The following is a 19,647-nucleotide window of genomic DNA, read 5'->3' on the forward strand; positions in this document are numbered from 1 at the left end:
AGCGTGTTTATTTGCACTGGTGGCAATCTTTGATGCCCAGTGTATGTAATCTATTGTCTTCTTGTGCTTTATTATCAAAGTGGCAAACTTTGATGCCCGGTGGATGTAATATGCCGTAATTTCTTTATTGTATAGTTATGTTTTTTCTTATTCACGATGCTGCAGTTATTTTAATGTATATATATCATGTCTTCATTCCATGAAAAGTCAACCAGCCAAACCGTAAAATTACGGTACATACACTACTGGAATCAGGATCTTTGTCGTATGCTAGCTGACCTCAAAGGTCTTTACCATGAGCATGCAGTAAACTGATGACAAAGATAGGGCTGATGGCAAAGATCATGTTTGCCGTCAGCGAGTTCATTGTCGTCTGCTAGCAGACGACATAGAAGTTTTGTCATCCCCTAGCAGATGGCAAAGAGGAAGGATGGCCCACTAACTAGCACAACTTAATGCCCCATCTTTGTTGTCTGCTAGCAGATGGCAAAACTTTGATGTCGTTTCCTAGCGGACGGCAAAGTAAGTGGACAACCTAACGGCCGTTCCCCCTCGGCGCCACCCCACTAGCTAGGCTCTTGCCATCTGCTAGTAGACGGCAAAGCTTCTTTGCCGTCAACAAGCAGACGACATAGAATTTGACCTAACTAAACAAAAGTCAGTGCCCCGTGCCCCACCCCTCTCTCTCCCCTGTCTCTCTCTCCCCTCGCCTCACCCGCGTCGCCCCTGTGCCCGAGCCGCCACCGCCCTACACCACCACTGGAACCCGCCCCATTGCCGGCCCGCCTGCCCCACCCAGCGGACACAGGCCGCGACGGCCGCCCTACCCCGGCCAATCGCCGGAGTCACGCTGCACCGCTCCGCCCCGCCGATGGAGCCGCCCTGTCATGAGCCACCCTTCCCCTCGGCCTCCTAAACCCGCACCCCCTCCCCGTGGCCTGCCTCCTTGCCAACCACCGCGATAGCCCGTCGCGGAAGCTCCATCCACGCCCGCATCCTCTTCTGTCTTCTCTGGCCGCCGCCCAACTACTCTCCACCGGCGCAGCCCCTCGTGGACCACCGCCAATGGCTAACGCAGGACGCAGGAACTTCATCGCCCTCGGATCCTCGGTGAGCTATAGGAGCTCCATCTCTGCCAGCATCTGCCATCCCCATCCACCTCGAGCAGCGGTAGCACGCCTTGAGGCTCTACTCTTCCCCTCTCCCTTGTGACCAACCAGAGGTAAAGAAGCAAACTTGCATATGTTGTTTCTATGTTTAATTAGTTTAGGTTTAATTAGTTTAGGTTTAGGTTTAATTAGTTTAAGCTTTTTAGTTTAGTTAGTTTAGGTTTAATTAGTTTAGGTTTTTTAGTTTAATTAGTTTAAGTTGAAGCAGTGAAGTGTGTTATGGAAAAGGAAAAGGAAAAGGGAAAAAGGTTAGTTTGGTTTAATTAGTTTAGGTTTTTTTCCTGTTTTTTAAGAATGAACAAGAAAGATGAAGAAAGGAAGTAAAAGAAGAAGAGGAAGAAGAAGAAGGTGAACAAAAGAGCAATAAGTAGAAGAAGAAGGAGAAGAAGAAGGAGAAGAAGAAGGAGAAGAAGAAGAAGAAGAAGAAGAAGAAGAAGAAGAAGAAGAAGAAGAAGAAAAAGAAGAAGAAGAAGAAGAAGAAGAAGAAGATGAAGATGGTGAAGATGAAAAAAGAAGTAGGAAAAGTGGAAAAAGAGGGTCGCCGAGGGGTCGAGGGTCGCCGAGTGGTCGAGGGGTCGAGGATCAGGGGAAAAGGAGTCGAGGGTCTAGGGGTCGAGGATCGAGGTGTCGAGGGGCCGAGCGGTCGAGGCGTCGAGGATTTGCCATCTCGACCCCGACCCCCTCACCCCGACACCCCGACCCCGACACAACACCCAGACTCCGACACGGCACCCCGACCCCGACACAGCACCCTGACCCCGACACCCCGACATCCCGACACGGCACTCCCCACCCCGAGACAGCACCACGACCCCGACACAACACCCCGACCCCAGCATGACACCCCCGACACCCCGACATGGCACCCCCGACCCGACATGATACCCCCGACACCGACACGACACCCCCGATCCTGACACAACACCCTGATGACCCACAAGTATATAGGGTCAATTGTAGCCTTTTCGATAAGTAAGAGTGTCAACCCAATGATGAGCAGAAGGAATTGACAAGTGGTTTTCAGCAAGGTAATGTCTGCAAGTGCTAAAACTGTAAGTAGCAGAGTAGTTTGATAGCAAGACAATTTGTGACGAGCAAGTAACATTAGTAGTAACAAAAGTGCAGCAAGGTAGTCAATCCCTTTGAGGCAAAGGACATGCCAAAATAGTCCCTTATGATAAGCAAAGTCTTCTTGAGGGTACACGGGAATTTTATCTAGTAACTTTCATCATGTTGGCTTAATTCCTGTTCGCTACTTTGATAATTTGGTATGTGGGTGGACCGGTGCTTAGGTGTTGTTCTTAGTTGAACAAACCTCCTACTTATGATTAATCCCCTCGCAAGCATCTGCAACTATGAGAAAAGTATTAAGAATAAATTCTAACCATCGCATTAAATTTTTGGATCCGTGCATAAACTAGGGTTTAAGCTTCTGTCACTCTTGCAACCCATCATGTAATAACTACTCCACAATGCATTCCCTTAGGCCCAAATATGGTGAAGTGTCATGTAGTCGATGTTCACATGCCACCACTAAGGGAATCACAAGATACCTATCATCAAAATATCGAACACATATGAGGTTCACATGATTATTTGCAACATGATTTCTCCCGTGACCCCAAGAACAAAAGTAAATACTCACAAATGATAACCATGCTCAAGATCAGAGGGGTACTAAATAGTATAATGGATCTGAACATATAATCTTCCACAAAATAAACCATACAGTAATCAACTACAAGATGTGATCAACACTAGTAGTCACCCACAAGCACCACCCTATAGTTCCGGTGCAAAGATTGAACACAAGAGATGAACTAGGGTTTGAAATGAGATGGTGCTTTGAAGATGTTGATGGAGATAGCCCTCCCCAAGATGGGAGAGTTGTTGGTGATGATGATGACGATGATTTCCCCCTCCGGGAGGGAAGTTCCCCCAGCAGAATCGCTCCACGGGAGGGCAAAAGTGCTCCTGCCCAGGTTCCGCCTCGAGATGGCGGCGCTTCATCCCAAAATTCCTCTCCTTATTTTTTTCTAGGTCAAAATGACTTATATACCAGAAGAGGAGCACTGGAGTGGGCCTGGGTGAGCACAACCCACCAGGGCGTGCCTGGGCTCCCTGGCGCGCCCAAGTGGGTTGTGCCCACCTGGTGGGTCCCCTCTGGTACTTATCGACTCCAAAAATTCTTATTTATTCCATAAAAATTCCTCGTAAAGTTTCAGCTCATTTGGAGTTGTGCAGAATAGGTAGCCTAACATAGCTTTTTCAGGTCCAGATTTCCAGCTGCCAGAATTCTCCCCTTTGTTGTATACCTTGCATATTATGAGAGAAAAGGGATTAGAACTACTCCAAAAAGCAGTATTATGCAATAAAACAACATAAATAACAATAGGTAAACATGATGCAAAATGGACATATCAACTCCCCCAAGCTTAGACCTCGCTTATCCTCAAGTGAAAACCGAAATCGAAAAACATGTGCACATGCTTAGAGAGAGAGAGAGAGGGGTCGATAAAAACAAAAATACGGACATAACATCATCATGTAACTTATTATAACAGCAACAAACTTTAACATAAATCTTTTATCATAGAGATTTTATCATAGACTTCAAAGTATAAAGCATAAACTCTATTGGAAATCAACAAACAATGTTCTCGGTCAACTTTGCAACTACAATTCATCATCATTTCAGGAAGGGTCACGTATCAGAACCTTTAGGCAAGTCCACATACTCAACCATCATTTAATCTTCTATGATTGCTAACACTCACTGCGTACACATGAGCATAGCGTTTCAACCGAACACATAGAAAGATAGGGGCTTAAAGTTTCGCCTCCCAACAAATTCACCTCACGGGTGATGTCAACAATAATAATGCTACCCATATTACACTGGATATATGTGCCTAGATCTTTCCCCACCACATGATGCTTGCCAAAGGAGAAAATAAAAAGGAATAGAGAGAATAACTTTGACTCTTGCATGAAAGTAAATACATAAAAGTAAAAGATAGGCCCTTCATAGAGGGCAGCAGAGGTTGACTTGCGCTTTTTTTGTATGCTCAACCCCTTAGTGCAAGAGAAAGTCACGTTACATTTCCCCTTATGATGGCAACCTTTATTATGCAGTCTGTCGCTTTTATTCTTCGCCATCACAAGTTTGTACAACACTCTATTTTCACTTACACTAAATGATCTCACACTTTTGGAAGCAATTTTTATTGCCTGTTTGAACCGATCACAACTTACTTGAAGGATCTTACTCAATCCATAGGTAGGTATGGTGGACTCTCAAATAAGATTTGGCTTTAAGGGTTTTGGATGCACAAGTAGTATCTCTAGTTAGTGCAGAATTTTTGGCTAGCAAAGATAGGGGCAAACACCACATGTTGAAGGATCTATGACAATATAACTTCTATTGAATATGAACAAACATAAATCATTATGTTGTCTTCCTTGTCCAACGTCAACAATTTTGGCATATAATATTTTGATGGGTGCTCACAATGACAAAAGATTTCCAGGATAGTGTATTTGCATGTGAATCTTCTCTTCCTTATTAATTCTTTCATGAGTTGCATCATTGACCAATGCTATGTTGGTCAATCTACAATAAAAAATTCTACTTCTACTTTTCCTTGTGTAATGTCATCACTTACCATAAGATTAGCATATGATCTTTTTCATTTATTTCCTTTCTTTTTATTGAAACAAGAAAGTAAAGAAAGCAAAACTCAAACTAAACTTTATTGTATATCTCGCACACGATTACAAAGATTGATCACTAAGCAAACTCTCAAAAATAAAGGATCGAACTAAACTTTTATTCATCTAAAGCAAAAGATAACTATGGATCGAACTAAGAAAAGTAAAGGCAAAAGATAGTGGAGATGATACGATATCGGAGCACCTCCCCCAAGCTTGGCTAAAGCCAAGGGAGTGCCCATACCCGATACTCAATTTTCTTTTGGTGATGAAGATGGAGATGGTGGTGATGAAGTAGAAGCTATCTTGTCCAATACATCCCTAAGTATTTATCTTAAGCTGTGAATCTCTGGAAGAGCTTGATGAATTAGCTCAGTGTTCTTCTCTACTTCAGCCATGATAAGCTTATTTTCCGTACCCCAAGAGTTTGTCCCTACATCACTTTCTCTTGGACGAGATATGTCCCAATTGGATGGTATATGCACATGAGGAGTGTTTTCTGTAACGCCCCGGATTCGACGCGCCAGGTGTCTGCCAATTATTCATTGTCTTTTCCATGTCATTTGCTTGCGTGTTGCATTTTTTCATGTCATCATGTGCATCTCATTTTGCATACGTGTTCGTTTCATGCATCCGAGCATTTTCCCCGTTGTCCATTTTGCAATCCGGCACTCCTATGTCATCCAGCGTCCCCCTTTTGTCTCCTATTGTGTGCGGGTGTTAAACTTTCTCGGAATGGACCGCGATTTTCCAAGCGGCCTTGGTACACCACCGGTAGACCGCCTGTCAAGTTTCGTGCCATTTGGAGTCCGTTTAATACTATAACGGTTAACCGTGTAGCCCGAAAACCCCTTCTCTTTGCAGCCCAACACCCTTCCAAAGTGGCCCAAAACCCATCCAAACTCACTCCATGCTCTCCGTCATTCGATCACGATCGTGTGGGGGAAAACCACACCTCATTTGGACTCTCCTAGCTCCCTCTACCTATAAATAAGTGCACCACGTCCAAATCCGGGTCCAAAACCCTAGCCTCCTCTTCCCCACGCCGCCGGACGAGTCCGCCTGCGCCGGACACGTCCGCCCAGCCACGTCGTCCGGCCAATAGGAAGCCTCCACGTCACCCCCGCCGCCTCCTGGACGAACCACCGCTCGCCACCTCACCCGCGCCCCGCGCCCACTTTGCTGCAGCCCGCCGGGGCCCGACCGCGGCCCGCCGGGGCCCGACCACGGCCCGCCCGGGCCAGATATGGGCCCGAGCCGCCCCGCGCCTCACTATAGTCATGAATTACTAGCGCTACAACCGGGGTGATGCCCCCCTTCTGTTCCGCACTCTAATCTGGTGCATGACACATCGCCCCAGATGTTGGTGTCCCACATGTCGACGAAGTACGTAGTAAGAAGGAGCAAAGAATCATGTGGTATATACTACTACAACTACTACTCACGTCAGAGGAGTGCGAACCACGGCAGCCCAGTGAACCAGCAGTGCGAACCACGTCAGCCCAGTGAACCAGCAGTACAAAAAAATGTGGTGATATATGGCCACAAAAAACAATGTGCTACGGTCCAAACTGTAGCATGTACAGTACTACTCCTCTTTCTTTGGATCCCTGAGTTAGAGCTAGTTTGGGTTGAAATAGCCTCAAATTATCGAAACCGGATGGGTTATTTCGAGCTAGTTTGCTCTAACCCAGCTAAAAAAACTAGCCCGATGGAGAGGTTCTAATCGGGTTAGTTATTCTCGGGCCCACTAAAAGAGAACTAAAAAAATCTCCCCTGCCCGCACCAGATCGCTCCCTCCGCCCCCCCCCCCCCCCGCACGACTCCTCTCTGTTCCCCATCGGGCTGCCCGCCCAAGCTCTGATCTACTGCTTTCCCTCTCTCTCCTACGGTCGTCCTCTCCCTCCGGCCTTTGAAGGTCACCCCGCTCCCCCTTCACCGGTCGTTTTTCTCCCTCTGTCGTGTGCGGCGGCGGCACATCTACCAGGGAGGTCGCGTGAGGCGTGAGTTTGTTCGTTCCTTCTCTGTCTCACAACCATATCATTGATCTTGCTCGCTCTAGCGCTAATTATGATTTGGAAAAGTAGATCCTGATCAAACTTGGTATAGATTTGTGGTGCATGCATAGAATTGTTTGATGCTGCTTGAGGAGGTAATAAATCTTTCTAGAGGCCCAAAGATTTAGTTCACATTTCTAGGTATTTCAGTTTCAGGCTTGCATTATTTCTAGAGGCCCAAATATTCAGTTCACCTTTCTAGGTATTTCAGTTTCAGGCTTGCATTATTTCTAGAGGCCCAAAGATTCAGTTCACCTTTCTAGGTATTTCAGTTTCAGGCTTGCATTATTTCTAGAGGCCCAAAGATTCAGTTCACCTTTCTAGGTATTTCAGTTTCGGCCTTGCATTATTTATAGAGGCCATAGATTCAGTTCACCTTTCTAGGTATTTCAGATTCAAGCTTGCATTATTTCTAGAGACCCAAAGATTAAGTTCGCAGTCGTCGACAAGCGGCCCTACTACCCATGCCGGTGTCGACCTCAACTCGCAAGCGCCAGCATCGGAGGGGTTCCCGAGGCTTGGGTTCTACAGAGCCTTCCTCCAGAGCAATGATGACGAGCTCCTCCCTGGGTGCGTGAGGGGCTCCGGGCTCTCTTCCTATCGTGAATGACTACCGTGATGAGTTAGGTCATGCTTTGTTTCATGGAGTGTATTTTTTGTGAAGCTTGATTGACGACTTGTATGTTTAAGTGGGATATCTCATTTGTATGGACAAACTAAAATTTATCATGTTTTGTATACTTGATTTGTAAAGATGGTTCGTTTATGTCAATTGTGAGCGGGAGGAGGCCACACAAGAGCCGGCCACACCAAATCCGGCCGGAAATAGGGTCCAAAGTAGTCAAATGGTTGAGAAAGAGCATTTATTGTCAATCTAACCCTGCCATCCATACACCTCTTTGGTTTGTAGTTAGTTCAGGGTTAGAATCTAACTCTAACCTCTAACTGTGTTAGAGTTCTCCTCGTCTCAGTTCATCGCCATCATACTTTCCCCATTCCTATGTTTTCAGTATCCTGCGAATCAAAGAGGCCCTTTTTTTGCGGGAAAAATCAAAGAGGCCCTTAGACTGGTTTAGGTCCGGTCATTTTTTATGAACGTGTTATGTCCAAAATTTATTGAACATGCTCTAGTTTCTACGAAAATAATTCGGTTTCATGTAGTAATTGATTCATTTATTTATTCTTCTACGGAGTGTTTGCATGTAATTCGTGAGGTCTAAAATGTAAAGTACCCCGACATATGCTCCGAGTCGTGCATGCACTACGACCCAAATACTCTATGCCCCACATGTCGGCGAAAGGGAGCACGTGGAATTAGCCTAGGAGTACATATAGGAGGATAAATGTGTGACAAAAATATGTACTGTGAAGTGTAGCTGCGGTTCGAAAAGGAGACCTAAAGTGATGACATCTATAGGTCGCACGCACCCAACTAGTGGTACTAGACATACGATTATTTTTTCCCTAAAAAAAGAGGTACGAGTGCTCAGTACTCCTATTCTATCAACACGAGTCCCATCTGGCAATAGCGTTCGTGCTACAGCTAGCTCTTCTCCCTTGTTCCTTGATACGTCTCCGTCGTATCTACTTTTCCAAACACTTTTGCCCTTGTTTTGGACTCTAACTTGCATGATATGAATGGAACTAACCTGGACTGACGCTGTTTTCAGCAGAACTGCCATGGTGTTATAATTGTGCAGAAATAAAAGTTCTTGGAATATCCTGGAAATCCACAGAGCAACTATTCAGAATTAATAAAAAATACTGGCGAAAGAAATAGCGTCAGGGGGCCTACACCCTGTCCACGAAGGTGGGGGGCGCGCCCCCTCCCCCTGGGAGCGCCCCTGCCTCATGCGCCCCCTGGACATCCACCGACCTCAACTCCAACTCCATATATTTGCTTTCATGGAGAAAAAAATCAGAGAGAAAGATTCAACGTGTTTTACGATATGGAGCCGCCGCCAAGTCATAATCTCTCTTGGGAGGGATGATCTGGAGTCCGTTCGAGGCTTCGGAGAGGGGGACTTGTCGCCGTCGTCATCATCAACTGGGGTTGTCTGTATCTTCCATGTTAGGCAGGTTATTCTCAAGAGGAGTGGACTCCGCTCCTCATTCACGAGAAAATGGCTGGTAACTGGGATGCCCAGTCCCGTGCTCAAATCAAATAAAAATAAATGCAAACAAAACTCTGATACGTCTCCAACGTATCTACTTTTCCAAACAATTTTGCCCTTGTTTTCGACTCTAACTTGCATGATTTGAAAGAAACTAACCCGGACTGACGCTGTTTTCAGCAGAACTGCCATGATGTTGTTTTATGTGTAGAAAAGAAAAGTTCTCGGAATGTCCTAAAAATCCACGGAGGCACTTTTTGGAATTAATAAGAAATTCTGGGCGAAAGAAATACACCAGGGGGCCCAGACCCTGTCCACGAGACAAGGGGATGCGCCCCCCCCCCTTTAGGGCGTGCCCCCTATCTCGTGGGCCCCCTGGACCTCCACCGACCTCAACTCCAACTCCATATATTCCGTCTCGGGGAGAAAAAAATCAGAGAGAAAGTTTCATCACGTTTTACGACACGGAGCAGCTGCCAAGCCCTAATCTCTCTCAGGAGGGCTGATCTGGAGTCCGTTCGGGGCTCCGGAGAGGGGGATTCGTCGACGTCGTCATCATCAACCATCCTCCATCACCAATTTCATGATGCTCACGGCCGTGCGTGAGTAATTCCATCGTAGGCTTGCTGGACGGTGATGGGTTGGATGATATTTACCATGTAATCGAGTTAGTTTTGTTAGGGTTTGATCCCTAGTATCCACTATGTTCTGAGATTGATGTTGCTATGACTTTGCTATGCTTAATGCTTGTCACTAGGGCCCGAGTGCCATGATTTCAGATCTGAACCTATTATGTTTTCATGAATATATGTGTGTTCATTATCCTATCTTGCAAGTCTATAGTCACCTATTATGTGTTATGATCCGACAACCCCGGAGTGACAATAATCGGGATACTTCTCGGTGATGACCGTAGTTTGAGGAGTTCATGTATTCACTATGTGTTAATGCTTTGGTCCGGTTCTCTATTAAAAGGAGGCCTTAATATCCCTTAGTTTCCACTAGGACCCCGCTGCCACAGGAGGGTAGGACAAAAGATGTCATGCAAGTTCTTTTCCATAAGCACGTATGACTATTTACGGAATACATGCCTACATTGCATTGATGAATTGGAGCTAGTTCTGTGTCACCCTATGTTATAGCTATTACATGAGGAATCGCATCCAGCATAATTATCCATCACTAATCCATTGCCTACGAGCTTTTCATATATTGTTCTTCTCTTATTTACTTTTCCGTTGCTGCTCTTACAACTACTACAAAAAACCCAAAAACTATTATCTTTACTTTTGCCACCGTTACCTTTATTATCATACTACTTTGCTACTAAATACTTTGCTGAAGATACTAAGTTATCCAGGTGTGGTTGAATTGACAACTCAACTGCTAATACTCAAGAATATTCTTTGGCTCTCCTTGTGTCGAATCAATAAATTTGGGTTGAATACTTTACCCTCGAAAGATGTTGCGATCCCCTACACTTGTGGGTTATCAAACTCCCCCAGGATTGTTGTTAGTTGGAGGCACCTGTTGTTTCGGGCAAGCCATGGATTGATGATTGTTGGTGGAGGGGGAGTATAAACTTTACCATTCTGTTTGGGAACCGCCTATAATTTGTATAGCATGGAAGATATCGAGATCTCATAGTTGTTATGTTGACAGTGAAAGTATACCGCTCAAAATGTTATTTATCTCTCTATTTCAAAATCGAGCTCTGGCACCTCTACAAATCCCTGCTTCCCTCTGCGAAGGGCCTATCTATTTACTTTTATGTTGAGTCATCACCCTCTTATTAAAAAGAACCCGCTGGAGAGCACCGCTATCATTTGCATGCATTACTATTAGTTTATATTGGGTATGACTTTGACTGGATCTCTTTTACCATGAATTACAATGTTTAGTCAGTCCTTGATCTTTAAAGGTGCTCTGCATTCATGTTTTGCGGTATCAGAAAGGGCTAGGAAGATACCATCTTGTTATATCATATTATGATTGTTTTGAGGAAGTGTTGTCATCCGAGTTTTATTGTTATTGCTCGCTAGTTGATTATGCCTTTGATATGAGTAAACATGAGACCCCAAGTGTTATTGTGAATATGGTTAGTTCATAATCTTTGCTGAAAACTTGAATGATGGCTTTACATATTTACAACAACAAGAGCAAATAGAGTTTGTAAAAGTTTTTCTTTATCACTTTTAGTTTGTCAACTGAATTGCTTGAGGACAAGCAAAGGTTTAAGCTTGGGGCAGTTGATACGTCTCCGTGGTATCTACTTTTCCAGACACCTTTGCCCTTGTTTTGGACTCTAACTTGCATGATTTGAATGGAACTAACCCAGACTGACGATGTTTTCAACAGAACTGCCATGGTGTTATTTTTGTGTAGAAATAAAAGTTCTCAGAATGTCCTGGAAATCCACGGAGCAACTTTCAGAATTAATAAAAAAATACTGGCAAAAGAAATAGCATCAGGGGGACCACACCCTGTCCATGAGGGCGGGGGGCGCACCCCCTCCCCCTGGGCGTGCCCCTGCCTCGCCCCCTGTACGTCCACCGACCTCAACTCCAACTCCATATATTTGCTTTCATAGAGAAAAAATATCAGAGAGAAAGATTTGTCACGTTTTACGATACGGAGCCGCCGCCAAGCCCTAATCTCTCTCGGAAGGGCTGATCTGGAGTCCGTTCGGGGCTCTAGAGAGGGTGATTCGTCGTTGTCGTCATCATCAACCATCCTTCATCACCAATTTCATGATGCTCACCGCCATGTGTGAGTAATTCCATCGTAGGCTTGCTGGACGGTGATGGGTTGGATGAGATTTATCATGTAATGAAGTTAGTTTTGTTAGGGTTTGATCCCTAGTATCCACTATGTTCTGAGATTGATGTTGCTATGACTTTGTTATGCTTAATGCTTGTCACTAGGGCCCGAGTGCCATGATTTCAGATCTGAACCTATTATGTTTTCATGAATATATGTGAGTTCTTGATCCTATCTTGCAAGTCTATAGTCACCTATTATGTGTTATGATCCGACAACCCCGAAGTGACAATAATCGGGATACTTCTCGGTGATGTCCGTATTTTGAGGAGTTCATGTATTGACTATGTGTTAATGCTTTGGTCCGGTACTCTATTAAAAGGAGGCCTTAATATCCCTTAGTTTCCATTAGGACCCCATGGGAGGGTAGGCCAAAAGATGTCATGCAAGTTCTTTTCCATAAGCACGGATGACTATATTCGGAATACATGCCTACATAACATTGATGAACTAGAGCTAGTCCTGTGTCACCCTATGTTATAACTATTACATGAGGAATCGCACCCGACATAATTATCCATCACTGATCCAATGCCTACGAGCTTTTCACATATTGTACTTTGCTTATTTACTTTACCGTTGCCACTGTTACCATTACTATCATACTACTTTGCTAATAAATACTTTGCTGCGGATACTAAGTTATCCAGGTGTGGTTGAATTGACAAAATCAACTGCTAATACTTAAGAATATTCTTTGGCTCCCCTTGTGTTGAATCAATAAATTTGGGTTGAATACTCTACCCTCGAAAACTATTGTGATCCCTTATACTTGTGGGTCATCATTTCTCTCTTCTAATTCTAAACTCGGGCAACGCCTGGTGGGCGGGGTGGGGATTTGTCGATGGTCGGTTTGCTCAACTACGGCCCCACCTCACAGTGAAAACGTTACGACTGGAATAAAAATACCATATACTCCCTCCGTTCCTAAATATAAGCCTTTTTAGATACTATTTCAAATGGAATACAACATACAGATGTATGTAGACATATTTTAGAGTGTAGATTCAGTCATTTTTCTTCGAATGTAGTCATTTGCTGGAATCTCTAGAAAGACTTATATTTGGGAACGGAGGGAGTACAATACTAATGAAACATTGAGGCCACGAGGCGATGCATGCTGGTTACAAGAGGCAAGAAGAAGCGATGCATCCATCGACAACGTCCACCTCCTCGACTCAGGGCGCCGGCACACCGAACGGTGGCTAAGTAGCAGCAGCTTTCATGGCCATGTCGACGTGCTTCTAAACAATGGCGTCCAAAGATTCCAGCCGCTGGAAGAAGGCCAACGTCTTTCTGTCCTCACTTGCGTTGTAGTGGCCTATGTTGACGATTTCCTCGCACACGTGGATGTGCAGGTCGACGGTTTCTTGTATGGTGAGGCGCTGCACGGCGAGCGCGGCCTCGAGGTGCACATTCTTTGTCGCAACCTTTGGCACCTTTAGGGCCACCAGGGCTTGAAAGAGTTTGTCACCATGGAGGCCGATGCGGGTGGAAGGCAATGAGGAGCCTGGGCGCGCGGGCTGGAGCAGTATGGCAAGGTCTTCAGCGCGCTTCTTGACGGCGGTGAACTTGCGGATGGAGTTGACCATTATGTCGCCCATGCGAGAGGCGGAGCCGGTGTCGGTGAGGGCTATGATGTCGGCGGTCGCCAGCACCATCTGGAAACGCTGCACGATGCGGGGCCGCAGCCGGCGCCTTGGATGATTTGGCACAGCCGACTGCCGCTCACGTCCATCGCCTCCAAACTCTGTTGCATTCACATCGTGCTGTCTCTATTCTGCTTCTCCAATTAATTCCCCTGGCATGTAATTGAGGATGCATCATTGTCCCCTCAATGTCTCGGGAACCGCTACCCTCTCCCTCCTTGGCATTCAAGCACCTATGGAGGCAACTGCCGCTCATGTCTATCGCGTGTCAGGAGACGTTCCTGTCGACGAGAAGGTGCCAATGTTGAGTTCCTAAATTTCAAGATGATAGTGTTGGGGAACGTAGTAATTTCGAAAAAATTCCTACGCACACGCAAGATCATGGTGATGCATAGCAATGAGAGGGGAGAGTGTTGTCTACATACCCTTGTAGATCGAAAGCGGAAGCGTTGCACAACGCGGTTGATGTAGTCGTACGTCTTCATGGCCCGACCGATCAAGCACCGAAACTACGGCACCTCTGAGTTCTAGCACACGTTCAGCTCGATGACGTCCCTCGAACTCCGATCCAGCCGAGTGTCGAGGGAGAGTTCCATCAGCACGACGGTGTGGTGACAATCTTGATGTTCTACCGTCACAGGGCTTCGCCTAAGCACCGCTACAATATTATCGAGGTGGACTATGGTGGAGGGGGGCACCGCACATGGCTAAGAGATCCAAGGGATCAATTGTTGTGTCTATCGGGTGCCCCCTCCTCCGTATATAAAGGAGTGGAGGACGGGGCCGGCCAAGGGGGGTGGCGCGCCCAAGGGGGGCGTCCAACTCCCACCGTGAGTAGGACTCCCCCTTTTCCTATTAGGAGTAGGAGAGGGAAGGAAGAGGAAGGAGGGAGGAAGGAAAGGGGGGGTCGGCCCCCCTCCCAATTCGGATTGGGCTTGGGGGGGGCCTCCCTTGCTCCTTTCTCCTCCTTTCCACTAAGGCCCAATAAGGCCCATATACCTCCCGGGGGGTTCCGATAACCTCTCGGTGATCCGGTATTGTCCCAATCTCACCCGGAACCTTTCCGGTGTCCAAATATAGTCGTCCAATATATCGATCTTTATGTCTCGACCATTTCGAGACTCCTCGTCAAGTTCGTAATCATATCCGGTACTCCAAACAACCTTCAGTACATCAAAATATATAAACTCATAATAAAATTGTCATCATAACGTTAAGCGTGCGGACCCTATGGGTTCGAGAACAATGTAGACATGACCGAGACACGTCTCCGGTCAATAACCAATAGCGGAACCTGGATGCTCATATTGGCTCTCACATATTCTACGAAGATCTTTATCGGTCAGACCGCATAAGAACATACGTTGTTCCCTTTGTCATCGGTATGTTACTTGCCCAAGATTCGATCGTCGGTATCTCAATACCTAGTTCAATCTCGTTACCGGCAAGTCTCTTTACTTGTTCCGTAATACGTCATCTCACAACTAACTCATTAGTTGCAATGCTTGCAAGGCTTAAGTGATGTGCATTACCGAGAGGGCCCAAAGATACCTCTCCGACAATCGGAGTGACAAATCCTAATCTCGAAATACGCCAACCCAACATGTACCTTTGGAGACACCTGTAGAGCTCCTTTATAATCACCCAGTTACGTTGTGATGTTTGGTAGCACACAAAGTCTTCCTCCGGTAAACGGGAGTTGCATAATCTCATAGTCATAGGAACATGTATAAGTCATGAAGAAAGCAATAGCAACATACTAAATGATCAAGTGCTAAGCTAACGGAATGGGTCAAGTCAATCACATCATTCTCCTAATGATGTGATCCCGTTAATCAAATGACAACTCTTTTGTCCATGGCTAGGAAACATAACCATCTTTGATAAACGAGCTAGTCAAGTAGAGGCATACTAGTGACACTATGTTTGTCTATGTATTCACACATGTATTATGTTTCTGGTTAATACAATTCTAGCATGAATAATAAACATTTATCATGATATAAGGAAATAAATAATAACTTTATTATTTCCTCTAGGGCATATTTCCTTCAGTCTCCCACTTGCACTAGGGCATATTATGTTTCCTTCTGTATATGATTAACACCCATAGTTCACATCGTCATGTGACCAACATCCAAAGGGTTTACTAGAGTCAATAATCTAGTTCACATCGCTATGTGATTAACACCCAAAGAGTACTAAGGTGTGATCATGTTTTGCTCGTGAGAGAAGCTTAGTCAACGGGTCTGTCACATTCAGAGCCGTATGTATTTTGCAAATATTCTATGTCTTCAATGCTCTGCACGGAGCTACTCGAGCTAATTGCTCCCACTTTCAATATGTATCCAGATTGAGACTTAGAGTCATCTGGATCAGTGTAAAAGTTTGCATCGATGTAACTTTTACCACAAACTCTTTTATCACCTCCATAATCGAGAAACATCTCCTTATTCCACTAAGGATAATTTTGACCAATGTCCAGTGATCTACTCTTAGATCACTATTGTACTCCCTTGCCAAACCAGGGCAGAGTATACAATAGGTCTGGTCCATAGCATGGCATACTTTTATAGAACCTATGACTGATGCATAGGGAATGACTTTCATTCTCTTTCTATTTTCTGCCGTGCTCGGGATTTGAGTCTTACTCAATTTCATACCTTTGCAACATAGGCAAGAACTCTTTGTTTGACTGTTCCATTTTGAACTACATCAAAATCTTGTCAAGGTATGTACTTATTGAAAATCTTATCAAGCGTCTTGATCTATCTCAATAGATCTTGATGATCAATATGTAAGTAGCTTTACTGAGGTCTTTCTTTTCAAGAACTCCTTTCAAACACTTCTTTATGCTTTCTAGAAAAAATTTACATCATTTGTGATCAACAATATGTCACTAGCATATACTTATCAGAAAGTCTGTAGTGCTCCCACTCACTTTATTGTAAATACAGGCTTCACTGCAAGTTCGTATAAAACTATATGCTTTGATCAACTTATCAAAGCGTATATTCCAACTCCGAGATACTTGCACCAGTCCATTGATGGATTTTTGGAGCTCGCACACTTTGTTAGCACCTTTAGGATTGACAAAACCTTCTGGTTGTATCATATACAACTCTTCTTTAATAAATCCATTAAGGAATTCAGTTTTGACATCCATTTGCCAGATTTCATAAAATGTAGCAATTGCTAACATGATTCGGACAGACTTAAGCATCGATATGAGTGAGAAAATCTCATCGAATTCAACACCTTGAACTTGTCGAAAAACCTTTTTGCGACAAGTCGAGCTTTGTAGATAGTAACACTACTAGCAGTGTCTGTCTTCCTCTTGAAGATCCAATTATTTTCTATGGCTTGCCGATCATTGGGCAAGTCAACCAAAGTACACACTTTGTTCTCATACATGGATCCCATCTCAGATTTCATGGCCTCAAGCCATTTCGCGGAATCTGGGCTCATCATCGCTTCCTCATAGTTCGTAGGTTCATCATGGTCTAGTAACATGACTTCCAGAACATGATTACCGTACCACTCTAGTGCGGATCTTACTCTGGAAGACCTACGAGGTTTGGTAGCAACTTGATCTGAAGTTTCATGATCATCATCATTAACTTCCTCACTAATTGGTGTAGGAATCATTGGAACTAATTCCTGTGATGAACTACTTTCCGATAAGGGTGAAGGTACAATTACCTCATCAAGTTCTACTTTCCTCCCACTCACTTCTTTCGAGAGAAACTCCTTCTCTAGAAAGGATCCATCTTAGCAACGAATAACTTGCCTTCGGATCTGTGATAGAAGGTGTACCCAATAGTTACCTTTGGGTATTCTATGAAGACGCACTTCTCCGATTTGGGTTCGAGCTTATCAGGTGAAAACTTTTTCACATAAGCATCGCAGCCCCAAACTTTAAGAAACGACAACTTTGGTTTCTCTCCAAACCACAGTTCATAAGGCGTCGTCTCAACGGATTTTGATGGTGCCCTATTTAAAGTGAATGCAGCTGTCTCTAATGCGTAACCCCAAAACGATAGTGGTAAATCGGTAAGAGACATCATAGATTGCACTATATCCAATAAAGTACGGTTATGACATTCGGACACACCATAACGCTGTGGTGTTCCATGTGGCGTGAGCTGTGAAACTATTCCACATTGTTTTATATGAAGGCCAAACTCGTAACTCAAATATTCTTCTCCACGATCAGATCGTAGAAACTTTATTTTCTTGTTATGATGATTCTCCACTTCACTCTGAAATTCTTTGAACTTTTCAGATGTTTCAGACTTGTGTTTCATTAAGTAGATATACTCATATCTGCTCAAATCATCTTGTGAAGGTCAGAAAAATAACGATACCTCCCACGAGCATCAACACTCATTGGACCGCATACATCGGTATGTATTATTTCCAATAAGTCACTAGCTCGTTCCATTGTTCCGGAGAATGGAGTTTTAGTCATGTTGCCCAAAAGGCACGGTTCGCAAGCATCAAATGATTCATAATCAAGTGATTCCAAAAGTCCATTTTTATGGAGTTTCTTCATGCGCTTTACACTGATATGACCTAAACGGCGGTGCCACAAATATGTTGCACAGCCGTATTGCAATAAACATGATCAAATCATATTCATGCTCAACGCAAATGCCAAATAACATTTATTTAGGTTTAACACTAATCCCGAAAGTATAGGGAGTGTGCGATGATGATCATATCAATCTTGGAACCACTTCCAACACACATCGTCACTTCACCCTCAACTAGTCTCTGTTTATTCTGTAACTCCTGTTTCGAGTTACTAATTTTTAGCAACCGAACAAGTATCAAATACTCAGGGGCTACTATAAAAACTAGTAAGGTACACATCAATAACCTGTATATCAAATATACCCTTGTTCACTTTGCCATCCTTCTTATCCACCAAATATTCACGGCATTTCCGCTTCTAGTGACCATTTGCTTTGCAGTATAATCACTTAGTTTCAGGCTTTGTTCCAGCTTTGGGCTTCTTCGCAGGAGTGACAACTTGTTTGCCATTCTACTTGAAGTTCCCATTTCTTTCCCTTTGGCATTTTCTTGAAACTAGTGATCTTGTCAACCATCAACACTTGATGCTCTTTCTTGATTTCTACCTTCATCGGTTTCAACATCACGAAGAGCTCGGGAATTGCTTTCGTCATCCCTTGCTTACAATAGTTCATCACAAAGTTCTACTAACTTGGTGATGGTGACTAGAGAACTCTGTCAATCACTATCTTATCTGGAAGATTAACTCCCACTTGACTCAAGCGATTGTAGTACCCAGACAATCTGAGCACATGCTCACTAGTTGAGCGATTCTCCTCCATCTTTTAGCAATAGAACTTGTTGGAGACTTCATATCTCTCAACTCGGGTATTTGCTTGAAATATTAACTTCAACTCCTGGAACATCTCATATGGTCCATGATGTTCAAAACGTCTTTGAAGTCCCGATTCTCAGCCGTTAAGCATGGTGCACTAAACAATCAAGTAGTCATCATATTGAGCTAGTCAAACGTTCATAACGTCTGCATCTGCTCCTGCAATAGGTCTGTCACCTAGCGGTGCATTAAGGACATAATTCTTCTATGCAGCAATGAGGATAAACCTCAAATCACGGATCCAATCCGCATCATTGCTACTAACACCTTTCAACACAATTTTCTCTAGGAACATATCAAAATAAACATTTGAAAGCAACAACGCAAGCTATTGATCTACAACATAATTTGCAAAATACTACCAGGACTAAGCTCATGATAAATTTAAGTTCAATTAATCATATTACTTAAGAACTCCCACTTAGACAGACATCTCTCTAGTCATCTAAGTGATCACGTGATCCAAATCAACTAAACCATGTCCGATCATCACGTGAGATGGAGTAGTTTTCAATGGTGAACATCACTATGTTGATCATATCTACTATATGATTCACGCTCGACCTTTCGGTCTCCATGTTCCGAGGCCATATCTGTATATGCTAGGCTCGTCAACTTTAACCTGAGTATTCCGCGTGTGCAACTGTTTTGCACCAGTTGTATTTGAACGTAGAGCCTATCACACCCGATCATCACGTGGTGTCTTGGCACGAAGAA

The sequence above is a fragment of the Triticum aestivum genome, chromosome 4B (assembly GCF_018294505.1).
Source record: "Triticum aestivum cultivar Chinese Spring chromosome 4B, IWGSC CS RefSeq v2.1, whole genome shotgun sequence".
NCBI lineage: Eukaryota > Viridiplantae > Streptophyta > Magnoliopsida > Poales > Poaceae > Triticum > Triticum aestivum.